A 14222-nucleotide genomic window follows, 5' to 3' on the forward strand; every position below is an offset into this window, starting at 1 on the left:
CCACAGCGAACTCTCCCAAAAAATCACACATTATAAAGACTCTCATAAAACCTCAGCCCATCGTTGGTCAAAAGTCACCCTTTTTGCCTACAAAATATGCCCATTACTGGAAATCTAAGATTGTAGAAAATTATTCAGAAAATCAAAATCATCTTAAACTCACAACCTAAAGATAATCACTGTTACCACGTTGGTGCATTTCATCTGAACTATTTTTTTTTTTTTTACATTGCTGAGATCAAATTATACATTCAGTTTTCTATGTTGTTTTTAATTAAGCATTAAAATAGACATTTCTTGAATTGTCATAAAATATTCATAAATATAACCATTAAAATTGTATAATACCTTATCGAGTGAATTTTTCAGTGTACTTATTAATCCTCTATTGCTGGATATATTGGGTGGTCTCTAAATTTTTGTCGTTGTCCTTTTGTAAAGAATACTGTGATAAGCATACTAGTGCAAAAAGCCTTATTCTCTATTTGGGAGTATTTCCTTGGTTCAAGTCCTCATGGTTAATTTTTAAGCTGACTTACCTCCTTCTTTCTTTATTTAATTGCCTATTGGACTCCTCAATTCTAAAATTAACATGGTCAAAGCAGAGCAGTACTGAGGGTGAGACCATCCCTTGCCTCAGTCTAGGCACATTATAGTGTTTTCTGCTTCGAGAGAGACCAATCTTAAAGCACGAGCCAGAAAATTGCTGACAGGGGAAAGTGACAAGGATTGATGGGAGTGGGAATTTGGTGGGGGACGGAGAGATGGCGGCCCTCATCTCATCCTTTAAAATCTGGGCCTATAGATCTTGACTATGTAGACTTCGACACCAGTCAGAGCAACTTCACTCTATTTCAAAATGTATTAGCTCCTTTATTACCTTGTCAATCCTCAGAATAGTCCTGATTCTGGAGTACAGTAGCTTCTAATATCAATCCCATTTTACTGAGACTCAGAAACAGCTTGTCCAAAGCCAGATAAATAATAAAGTTGTATTCAAATCCAGATCCGTTCACTGAGTTTTTAACATTTCTACTTCACAGTGACATTTCTTCTCCAGTAGTTGTGTTGGGGTGGAAGGGAAAATAAACCAGGCTACTAGATCTTTAATTCTTTGTGAATGTGTTCGAGGGGCAATGATGGCAGGCATCAATCTGTAATTCTAAACACACACAGTTTAAAATCCCACATGGACTATCTCACACATTGATCCACCTGAGACCACCAGTTTGAGTGATGATAGAAGCAGATGGAAATTTGCAGTAGTTATGGGAGATTATATATGTTCTGGGAGCTCAGAAGATCTAAGCACTCCACTATCTATAATTGAAAGTATACTGGAGCGAATGGAAGCTTGTGATCCCACATGTATTTTATCAGATGCTTTGGACATTAAAGGAATTCTTGGGAAAATTATAAAATGGAACACTAGTCACGTAACTTTAACAGAAAAAAAATCATACTTAGACTTTGCAAAGAAAAGAATAAATTGTCCATAAAATAATTCATAATAGACTTGCAGCTAGAATTGGTTATGAGAGAGTAATATGGTATAAAAGATAAGAAATAGAATTTCAAAAATGCATGGGAGCTATTGCTAATTCTTTATAAAGGAGCAAGAAGAATTATATGGTGACAGTTAATTATTCTGAATGGAATGCAAAAGAAAGACAAAAATAAGCATTAAGAGCATAATAGAAGGCACATGAAGGAGAAATAGAGGAAATATATTTTTCTTTATCTCCAATTCTATAGGAAGGAAATTCCACTCTAAGTAAAACCCAGAAATTGATTTCACAACGAAAAGTACTATGCAAACATAAAAAAGTGCCTCTATTTTCTCATTTCATAAAGAGAGGGACTCTTACACAAAGAACTTGAGAGCCAAAAGTGGAGGTATATTATTTAATTAAATACTGTAAAGGTACTTTCAGACAAAATGGTGGCAAGGGCTGCCCTTACCCCAAAATTCCCAATAAAATGTCCAACAAAGTGTATAAATAGAGTCTACACATCTGAAATCAGCAATGGATTCCTGACAGAATAGACAAAATGGACCAGATTAATGGAACCCATTAAAGACCGACCTGAGATGAATTACTGAGAAAGAATAGCACACCTGCAAAGCGAACGGGAGAAAGCCCCAGGTTGAAGGGTAAGAGCTTGAGAACAAGAGTTGTCTGTGTTGCTGGTGGGAAATGTACACGTGAAACATTTTGTGTCCCAGCAGCAAGGCGCACAATACTGAAGACCACTCTAGAGATTTGTGCTGGGTGAAAATGTGTAAAAAAATAGAGATGTGGGTTTTGCTTGTGGTATGGTATGTGTGCATGTATGTGTTGCAGAGAAGACTTCCACGGGGTTCTACTTTATAATAGTAGTAAATAAAAGAAAGTCCGCCGGGCGCGGTGGCTCAAGCCTGCAATCCCAGCACTCTGGGAGGCCGAGGCGGGCGGATCACGAGGTCAGGAGATCGAGACCATCCTGGCTAACCCAGTGAAACCCCGTCTCTACTAAAAAATACAAAAAACCAGCCGGGCAAGGTTGCAGGCGCCTGTAGTCCAGCTACTCGGGAGGCTGAGGCAGGAGAATGGCGTGAACCCAGGAGGCGGAGCTTGCAGTGAGCTGAGATCCGGCCACTGCACCCCAGCCTGGGCGACAGAGCGAGACTCCGTCTCAAAAAAATAAATAAATAAATAAATAAAAGAAAGTCCAATCTTTGTCTAGAGTTGATACTCTGCTTTTTCCCTCCTCTTTGTTCTTTTTTCCTATCCGCACCTAAATTTCCATCCATAAAAAATTTAGACAGGAACACACAGGCTCTCTAATGGAACCACCTGAGTTCCATCCCCAATAGGGGTAAGAATATATTAGCACAAGGGAGCTATGAAAAAAAAATTCCACTGTTCAAAGAAAAGGAGAAATTGGCAGGTATTTTTCTTTTCTTATGCTGTCTTCATCAGGTTTTTGCGTCAGAGTTATCTTACAAAATGAATTGGAGAATTTATATCTTTTTCCATGAGCAAGAACAGTGTAACTATAATAGTATAGGAATGACCCATTTAAAAGGTTGGCTAAAAGCTCAGTTGTTAGAAAGTCTATACCCAGTGTTATTATAGGGGAGAACTCTTAGACAATCTTTCCCAACTTTCCCTCTTTTTAAAGTTAATTAAATTTCTTTTTAAGTTATTGTGTCTTTTTGATTTATTGCATCAAATTTGTGTGGGATTTACCTCAAAAATAGAGTAGAGATCATAACAGCACTGTTTTAAAACTTTTATTCTGAAATTGACAATCACTTTTGGAGACCCCATCCTATATCACATCACACATTAATTTTGAGTGGGGGTAGTAAAATAACTGGCAGAAAAGATTTTTTAAAGTTTTTCTTAATTTTTATTGTAATTTTAAATATATATATATATTTATTAGGTTGGTGCAAAAGTAACCGCAGTTTTCGCCATTGGTTTTTCTTTTGCACCAACCCAACACATGTTTCCAAACTCAAAAGATTCAAAAATGTATAAAGTCGTCACTTGACATTGTTGATAGGTTCTTGGAAATTGTGGCTTTAAGTAAAATAACAAAAAAAGAAACCAGTTTTTTTCTCATCAATGTTATAATGAAGTAAGTTAAACAAAATGACAATATTCGAGAACCTGTTGTGCATCATTTTGCTTAAAGTCACAGTTTCCAAGAACCATCTACAATGTTAAGGGAGGACTTTCTATATACAAAAAGTCCCACATTTTTGTCCACAAGCTACTTGGTTCCATTACCAAGACACAATTGATTTATTGTATTTCTGAAATGATGTGTAAGGTTTTATTTTTTAACATTAATAGTTGCAGTTTCTAATTAATAGTTGCTGTTTCTAGCTTACTTCTCATTCTTTTTATTTTCAAGTGTATGTGTTTCCATGCTTACAGTCCTTTCGGATGCCACTGGCTCTGGGTCTAATCACTGCTCGTAGTGCCCAATTAGCAACAGAGTCCTAGAGCAGATGTTTTTCTAACAACTCTGCATTCCATTTGCACCCGTCCCCAGTGACTCCCACCAGCAGCGACACCACCACTACACCCTTCCTGTGCCCTGAGAAGAAAATGAGGCAGAAAAATTTGTGACTTGGATTTAAAAAAAAAACTCAAGGGCCATTTCTTTTTTTTTTTTTTTTTTTTTGAGACGGAGTCTCGCTGTGTTGCCCAGGCTGGAGTGCACTGGCGCGATCTCGGCTCACTGCAAGCTCCGCCTCCCGGGTTCCCGCCATTCTCCCGCCTCAGCCTCCGAGTAGCTGGGACTACAGGCGCCCGCCACCTCGCCCGGCTAGTTTTTTGTATTTTAGTAGAGACGGGGTTTCACCGTGTTAGCCAGGAGGGTCTCGATCTCCTGACCTCGTGATCCACCCGCCTCGGCCTCCCAAAGTGCTGGGATTACAGGCTTGAGCTGGCACAGTGGCTCAGGGCCATTTCTTAAAGAATGATACTTCATATCTGCTGTTCTTGGTCAAAGTCTTATCACCTCTACTCCCCCATTTCCACAGAAAATGTTGGAAGACTGTAGAAATCGGCATTTGGGAGTGTATGAGGTTAAATAGGTTTATAGGATTTACAGTACTCACATTCTTCGCAGAGTAAGCACCAGTTAACCACCCCAGAGTTCTCTTGCAAAGCATTTTGCTTAAAGTTACAATTTCCAAGAACCTATCAACAATGTCAAGTGAGGACTTACTTTATACATTTTTTAATCTTTTGAGTTTGGAATCATGTATTAGGTTGGTGCAAAGTAAAAGTAATGGCTATATATATAGAGAGAGAGACAGAGAGAGAGTGAGAGAGAGAGAGAGACCCTGAATATGTGTTATGTTTGGAATTATACCCAACAAGATCTTAAAAGTGATAGACCCTGGATTACAGAATTATGGCTGTATTTTTTCCTTAATTCTATATTCTAGTTTTTCCATAGTAAAAATGAATAACTTGTGTTTAAAAATGAATTAAAAGAAAAATGTGTTCATGCTTTAAACTAAAAATTATGCAGTAAGGATTTATTCAGAGGTAGTAATTAATAGTGAGCACAAAAGCTGGGATATGGGGATGTTTATCACAATATTTGTCTTTTTTAGTTTTAATTTAAAACTACTTCAACACAAAAATTTCTACCCAGAGTACATAGATACCAGTTACCTGTGCATAGATAACAATTACCTATAGACCCCTGCACCCAGGTTAATCAGGTATTAAGATTTTGCCATTTTTGCTTCAGATCTTTGTATAAAATAAAATATTACATTCAAAATCAACACTTAGCCATCCAAATTCCCTGCCTCCTCAGTGATAACAATCCTCATGAAGTTGCTGAGTAGCCTTCCCATTCACGTTTTTGTACCTTTTATAGTAGGTGTGTATCTCTTTAACAGTACATAGTATTTGAGGGCAACTATAAAATGTACATGAATCATGTCTTCTGTATGACTATATCCATAATCATATTCATATCCATGGATCACGTCTTTCTGTATGACTATATCCATAAGTTCCTTTTTAATAACTCATGTTATATTTTTATCCATATTGATGTATATAAATTTATTTTGATGGATATGTTACTCTATTAATATATCATAATATATTTATCATTTTATTAGTGCAGAGTTTAAATTACTTAACAGTTTTTCATTATTAAAATGATCACTGAAAGACATCCTTGTACATGTCTCTTTGCACATATGCCAAAGCTTATCTCCGTATATACCTAGACAGAGAATTGCTAATCCCCAGGTAGATACATCAACTTTCTAGACATTGCTAAATTACTCTGCAAAGTTAGTGAAGCAATTTATACTCCCACCAACTACATGTGGGAGTTCCTGCTTCCCCATATGTTCATCAATATTGATTTCATCTTTTTTTTTGGCCAGGCATATGGGCATAAAATGGTAACCCATTTTAATTTCTCTTCTTCAATAGTTAAAATGTTATTTATAGTTTCATATAGTTTTTGTCCATTTGGGTCTCATTTGTACAGTTCCTGCATATATTCTTTTCATATTTTTCTACTAGGTTATGTTATCTCCCTTTTAAATATGTAAAACTTTTTATATATTCTGGTTACTAATTATTTGTCAGTTATAGGCATGATAGTGTTCTTCCAGTGGTGATTTGACCTTTCATTTTGCTTATTTTTTTATATACAATTTCACTTTAGTCAAATACACTTGTCTCTTTCTTGATAGTTGTGCTTTTGGTATCTTACGTTATCCAATATCCTGCCATCATTTATTTTTCCTGTGTCTGAAGATAACTTTACAGAACCCAATGCACCCCTGCTCCCTCTGCCAGTGTACTGAGTTAGAGAAACCACTCTGCCTGGTGCAATGCCTACTATATCTGATTCTGAAGACATCAAGGCTCTCGGGTAATGCAGCTCTCTCCTCCTTCATTTATAAAGTATCTCTTCAGAGAGTCTTAGTTATTATATGGCATTTTGTGACTTTAGAACATTTTGTAAATATCAAATGTTAAGACTTTTGGAGTGGTAGAAGAAAAGCAGTTGAAGGTCAGGAGCCCGGTACTCAGCCACCACTCTTATGACAGCAGAAACCATGACACAAAATATAACATTTTTATTAGTATACTATCCAGCCATAAAAAAAGGATGAGTTCATGTCCTTTGCAGGGACATGGATGACGCTGGAAACCATCCTTCTCAGCAAACTAACACACGAACAGAAAACCAAACACCACATGTTCTCACTCATAAGTGGGAGTTGAACAATGAGAACACATGGACACAGGGAGGGGAACATCACACACCAGGGTCTGTCAGGAGGTGGGGGGCTCGGGAGGGATAGCATTAGGAGAAACACCTAATGTAGATGACCGGTTGATGGGTGCAGCACACCACCATGGCATGTGTATACCTTTGTAATAAACCTGCACATTCTGTACACGTATCCCAGAACTTCAAGTATAACAAAAATAAATAAATAATATCCACCAACTATAACTCCCTCACAAAACATGTAATGCAAACTTTAAATTCAAGCATGCTTTAGAGGTTCAAATGGTTTTACATTTACCTAGAACTATTAATATTCTTATTTAACAAACACACATGAAGAGTTGACATTTATGTAAAGATAAAATAATGTGCTTATAGGAACAAAGAAGTTTCAGCATTCTGAAATCGTTGATTTTTTTCTTCCAACTATTTTAAATAAGAAACATGAATTTATACCAACAATATTATAAGGATAAAAAAACAGTAAAAGCCAAAATCGAACAATCTCCCGATATTCTGCCCCTTGAGAAAATTTATAGAAGAAAAACTTTAGGTGACAAGCACTACCAAAGGCTCTTAGAATTAACTCCAGCATTATCAGGACTCTTCTGCAATCACCACCAAAATGTAGCAATCATTGTATGATCTCATATGTAGAGTATAAAAAACTCAAACTCATAGAAATAGAGAAGAAAATGGTGGTTACGAGAGATGCTGGTCAAAAGACTAAAATTTTCAATTACGTACGAGGAATTATTTCAAGGGTTCTATTGTACAAATGGTGACTAAAGTTAATAACAATATATTTGAAAATTGCTAGAAGAGTAGATTTAAGGTGTTCTTACCATAAAAAATAAGTAATTCAGATAATGGATATGTTAAATAGCTTGATTTAGCCATTCCACAATGTATACATATAACAAAACATCATGTTATACACCATAAATACATATAATTTTACTTGTCAATTAAAAATAAACACATACATATGTATATAAAACACAGTAGTCATAAGGGGGAGAAAGACATTGAAAATACATAAAATTCTTGAATCAGAAACAACCACTAAGTCTCTTTGCAGTCAAAGTGTAGTTGATAATTACATTTAGAATGACCGTGAGAGGGGTATTTTCATAGTGAAGAAAATATGTATGTCCTATCATGCCTGGAACATTGTAAATATGTAACAAATGATAATTTTCATTATTTTTAATTATTACAGTCAACAAGGAAAAACAGAACTAAATTTGAGGTAGCGGAGGGCAAATTATTATACCAATTCTGTAAAAAACAGCATTAATTCCTCTGACATAGACTACACAACAAATGAAGATTCTAAAACAGATTCTATTTTCAGTGAATGTATGAATAATGGTTTTGATGTTACTCTAAAATACAGACAAGTGAAAAATATAAGATGAGTAAAAGAATGATGAAACCTCTCCTAAATCCAAATTTAATATTGTGACTTTAACCAGTCACTTAACTCTATTCTGACAACTGTCACAATAACAGTTCTGTCCATTCTAAAGGTAGAGCATAAAGCCACTTACACATTTAGTCTTCAGTTGCAATCCAGAGGACCCCGTGCACTCCACTTTCAGTATAAAGAAGCAGATGGCTTCTTTAATTTAGTTTCCTAATTATACACTCTGTCCTCAAGTATATAATTTGTCCTGTTTATCAAGAGTTAAACCTCTGCATCCAAGTGTTCCTTCCAACTAACAGAATGAAAAGGAAATCTTCTCTCATTAAGGAAATTACAGGTTTTGAAGTATGTTGATGTTTGAAGAGAATATTGTAACATAATACAGTTCTTTAACATCTTATGTAAAAGTTTCTAAATTATTCTGTAATTACCTTATTTAAAAATTAAGAGCCAATGATGAGATTTGTAGAAATATTTCCTAATTTCCTTTTCTAAGTCATACAAATTTTCTCATTTTCCATCAATGATATCACAAATACATCTTTCTAAATACCACATCAATTTAACTTACAAGAAATCCTTTCACATAGTCATGGCAATCCTAAGCTGTACTTCCATATTTGCGCTAAGTTTTAACTTCTCAAATTCTTATCAAACTAATGATAAAGAATTTACATAGAAATGGAAAAGTAAAAGTTACTCTCTTTATTTTTATTTTTATTTTCACAGATCCTTATCTTTTGTAACACAAAATAGATGTGGGAAATACTGAAGCTTCCAATATGCTGCCTAGATCTCCCCTTACTATATAATACACATACAATTACTAAGTAGAAAATACATTCTGATCCATAACTGTTCTAGAAATACAAAATAAATCTGAGTTTCTATTACAAAGAATATTGGACTGGTTAAAATATGAAAAACCTATTAGGTGAAACTTATAATTGACCTTAAAGAGCCCTAGCCGGGCGCGGTGGCTCAAGCCTGTAATCCCAGCACTTTGGGAGGCTGAGATGGGCGGATCACGAGGTCAGGAGATCGAGACCATCCTGGCTAACACGGTGAAACCCCATCTCTACTAAAAATACAAAAACGAGCCGGGCGAGGTGGCGGGCGCCTGTAGTCCCAGCTACTCAGGAGGCTGAGGCAGGAGAATGGCGTAAACCCGGGAGGCGGAGCTTGCAGTGAGCTGAGATCCGGCCACTGCACTCCAGTCCGGGCGACAGAGCGAGACTCCGCCTCAAAAAAAAAAAAAAAAAAAAAAAATCCCTAAATATTTGAAAATTTTCCTAGAAACAGAAGGGAATGGGAAACACAAAGATGATTAAAAAGTTGATCTCTTGGAATCAAATGACATTAAATAAACATTTACTCTCTGAGATTCACAGATTCAAAACTGGATTAGGCATAGAATCTGACCTCAATGAGTTAATATATAACATGTAAAGTAAGAACAATACTTATACATTTTACATTTCTAGGTATTGTCCACACTTCCCTTAACAGCTTTTTTTTTTTTTTTTTTTTTTTGAGACAGAGTCTGGCTCTGTTGCCTAGGCTGCAGTGCAATGGCACAATCTCAGCTTACTGCAACCTCCCACTCCCGGGTTCAAGCGATTCTCCTGCAGGCGTGTGCCACCACACCTGGCTAATTATTGTATTTGTAGTAGATTCGGGATTTCAACATGTTAGTCAGCCTGGTCTTGAACTCCTGACTTCGTGATCTGCCCGCCTCAGCCTCCCAAAGAGCTGGGATTACAGGCGTGAGCCACTGAGCCCGGCCTTTTTTTTTTTTTTTTTTCCTTTTTTCTTTTCTTTTTAACCAACCAAGGGCTTCTGCTTCTGCTAGCAGTTTTCTGCAAGGCTCCTCCCATCCTGGAGAACTACCTGGGAGAACATTTCCAGGCACGGCCTCTGAGACACTCAGTTGACCTTGTGCATTTCTGGTTTCCAAACCTTTTCCTGAATGCATTTCTCTCTTCAGTTTCCCCTTGGTCCTGACACTTTGAAGCATCTCTGGATACCGGAGCTCATCCTTGCTGAAGACTTAGATTCTGGCCCCTCTTCACCCAACACCTCAGAGCTACCTGCTATTCTCACTCATTCCTGACTTGGGTGGATCCTGGAACGCCAGCTGGCCCTGAGCCTGGCACTCTCTTGCTCCTGCTGAGAAGTAATGGAATCTTTCAATGAACTCAAGTTAATGTAATAAAGTTTAGAAAGATGCAGGAACACCTAAATTGATCCCACAAGGACATTAAATTGCCGAGTGCTTCAGCAACTGCAAATTATGACACTGATGATAGCCATCTTTTATCCTTAGGTACTCTATCCCTATTTACAGGTGAAGAAACAGGTTCATACGGGTTAATAACTTGCTTGAGTTCACATAGTTTGTAAATGTGAAGAACACAGCCAATATTTGATCCCAAGTTGTTGAGTTCCAAGGTTCCATGTAAGACTATATAGTTTTATCTTTATTAATTAATTATTTATTTATTTATTTTTCTTTTGACTAGAGATTTTTGTGTTTTATATATAGGTTAATATGTATATATATTTTCATCTTTTATATTTAACGTATAATTTTTTATTATACTTTAAGTTCTGGGGTACATATGCAGAACATGCTACATGTGCCATGGTGCTTTGCTGCACCCATCAACCCATCATCTACATTAGGTATTTCTCTTAATGCTATCCCTCCCCTAGCCCCCCAACCCCTACAGACCCTGGTGTGTGATGTTCCCCTCCCTGTGTCCATGTGTTCTCATTGCTCAACTCCCACTTATGAGTGAGAACATGTGGTGTTTGGTTTTCTGTTCGTGTGTTAGTTTGCTGAGAAGGATGGTTTCCAGCGTCATCCATGTCCCTGCAAAGGACAAGAACTCATCTTTGGGAGAAAATTTTTGCAGTCTATCCATCTGACAAAGGGCTAATATCCAGAATCTACAAAGAACTTAAACAGATTTACAAGAAAAAAACAAACAACCCCATCAAAAGGAGGGTGAAGGATATGTCTTTTGAGACACCTCAGAATGAGACATTTATACAGGCAACAAACATACGAAAAAAAGGTCATCATCAATGGTTATTAGAGAAATGCAAATCAAAACCACAATGAGATACTATCTCACGCCAGTTAGAATGGTGATCATTAAAAAGTCAGGAAACAACAGATGCTAGAGAGGATGTGGAGAAATAGCAACACTTTTACCCTGTTGGTGGGAGTGTAAAATAGTTCAACCATTGTGGAAGACAGTGTGGTGATTCCTCAAGGATCTAGAACGAGAAATACCATTTGCCCCAGCAATCCCATTACTGAGTATATACCCAAAGGATTATAAATCATTCTACGATAAAGACACATGCACACATATGTTTATTGTGGCACTGTTCACAATAGCAAAGACTTGGAACCAACCCAAATGCCCATCAGTGATAGATTGGATAAAGAAAATGTGTCACATATATGCTACGGAATACTATGCCGCCATATTTATTTATTTTTGAGACGGAGTCTCACTCTGTTGCCCAGGCTGGAGTGCAGTGGTGCAATCTCAGCTCACTGCAGCCTCCTCCACCTCCAAAGTTCAAGCAATTTGCATTCCTCAGCCTCCTGAGTAGCTAGGACTACAGGTGTGTCACCTCGCCCAGCTATTTTTTTTTTTTTTTTTTTTTTTTGTATTTTTGGTAGAGACGGTGTTTCACCATGTTGGCCAGGCTTGTCTCAAACTCCTGACCTCAAGCAATCCGCCTGCTGCCTCGGCCTTCCAAAGTGTTGGGATTGCAGGCGTGAGCCACAACGCCTGGCCCATTTCATTTTTAATGACAGTATCTGCAATACTGTCTGGATTGAATCAAGATGGCAAATACTATAATGGAGGAACTGGAGGCCATTGCCACTTAATAATTGCTGATATTAAATGTTTACTATATACCAGGAACTGGGCTATACACTTTAAGGAAACCATCTCATTTAAACCTCAAAAATAACCCTACGGGATATACAATGTTCTTATCTTCATTTTAAAAATGAAAAGAAACAGCTATGGCCCAGAGAAGTTTAGTAGGCCCCACAGCTATTAACCAGCAGAGTTAAAATACCTTGAATCCACAGCCCATGTCACTAGTCATCATACCTAACCATTCTATCATCCATTCCGACCATTTGTCAACTTGACAGATGTGGGGATTTGTCCCATTCCTCCTTGCTTAGATGGCATCTCTCCCCTCCTTACCATTCTTGCAGATTCCAACTCAAGCTACAATATCAATCCTTGTTGACACAGTAAAATCTTACAAATAAGTATAACTAGTAAAATGGGATCCCAAAGCAAATTCTGAATTATACCTTCTTTACCCATTTTCTGCAATGGCTACCAATGTCCACTAAAGATATATATCTCTGTCTCATAATCCCAGGATGCTATAATCTCATCCAAAGCCAGAGGAGATATGTGTGTTGTATGTTTAAAAGGTAAGAACTGGCACAAAAAAAGGAAGAGGGTAACTCTACATTAGCAAAACTGGATATATTTGATCAGTACAATGATATATTGTGCTATTGTTTAAATAAGTGTTACTCAAACTGTACCCCTTTGACCTCCTTGCTTAAGAATTATTTGGAATGGTTTTTAAATGCAGATCTGTAGGCCTCCCTCAGCCTGTCTCCAAAAATTCTGGAAGGGGTATGGAACTCAGTAATCTTTATTTAGCAATTCACAAGCTCCCCTAGTATTTTGGATATGGATGCACAACAGAACCCCTGACCCTGTTGTGCTTATTTATATATTCTTCAGTATTACATAATTTGGTTTTGCAACTGTTTGACAGATTAAAGATCAGGATTTATCTTACCTAAGAGCTTACAGAATAATGTATTACTCCAATCATTATCAGAATAGATCACTCATATTATAGATACACCCAAATATTTCAAGAACTTTATGTGCTCTATTGTCACGGAGGCCCAGTGTGCAATGATACACACACAGCATGCCCCTAAAAGTAGCAAACAAAATTTAACTTGAGTACTTTTTAGGCACATTATGCCATACTGATCTTTAATTGCATTAGCCCAAGCACTGCAGAAAGATGCTAATCAGTACTTTGAGTATAAAGTGTTTTACATTCAATAAAACTTAGGAAACTGCTTTATTAAATCCTTCTCCTGAGGAATCACAGTCATACTAAAATTTTGAGATGCTCCAGTGTGAAAAAGAAACTTGTTAACTTCACGCAGTATTTCACACAAAAAACTTATTTGTGCAGAGGATAAGCTTTTTTAACTTCTTTTCTGCACATTTCTTACCACCAATTTGCTTAGTTCTGAATTCATTTATTGAACAAATATATATTATAAATACATGCAACAACTATAAGCTAGGCAGCTATGTTAGATCTGAGGATAAAATGATGACTAAACTAGACAGACTCTTCAACAGCCACATTCATTATCATTTGAAACTTGTAAAGTCACACAGGTTTCTCATAGCCCAAGGGGCTCTGATGCAATGCAATCAGCTACATTGCCTCAGTTCCATTACTGACCTTACTTTAGTTACAGCTTTCAAGAGGCTTCGAGAATCTCCAAACAAACCCAGAGCTGCTGCTGAGCTGGGCTTGACAAGCAGAAGAACTCCCCAGTTGGCTGCATATCCAAGCTAGCCCTGTAACAAGTGGAGTATTATAGAATCTGTTTTGGCATACATAGTGCAGTTGGCTGCTTCGAAACAGGCATTTGAACTAGATGTTGAATCAAAATATAACCTGCAAATTTTTGTGCTGGGCAGGAGATTTTTCATATCATGAAATAATGCTAATTATTTGTAAGGCCATTTTGAACATCCACTGACAAATAATGCAGATAATTGAGGTATTTATTTGATAATGCAGGTGGACAATCCTTTGTAATTATACTTTTGTTGTTATTGGCTTATTATTTTTCTCCTGAAATAAGGAGCACAAATTAGTTCACTGAAACAGCAGATCTTCCTTTTACCCATAA

The sequence above is a fragment of the Trachypithecus francoisi genome, unplaced genomic scaffold, assembly GCF_009764315.1.
Source record: "Trachypithecus francoisi isolate TF-2019V2 unplaced genomic scaffold, Tfra_2.0 Lachesis_group16, whole genome shotgun sequence".
Lineage (NCBI taxonomy): Eukaryota > Metazoa > Chordata > Mammalia > Primates > Cercopithecidae > Trachypithecus > Trachypithecus francoisi.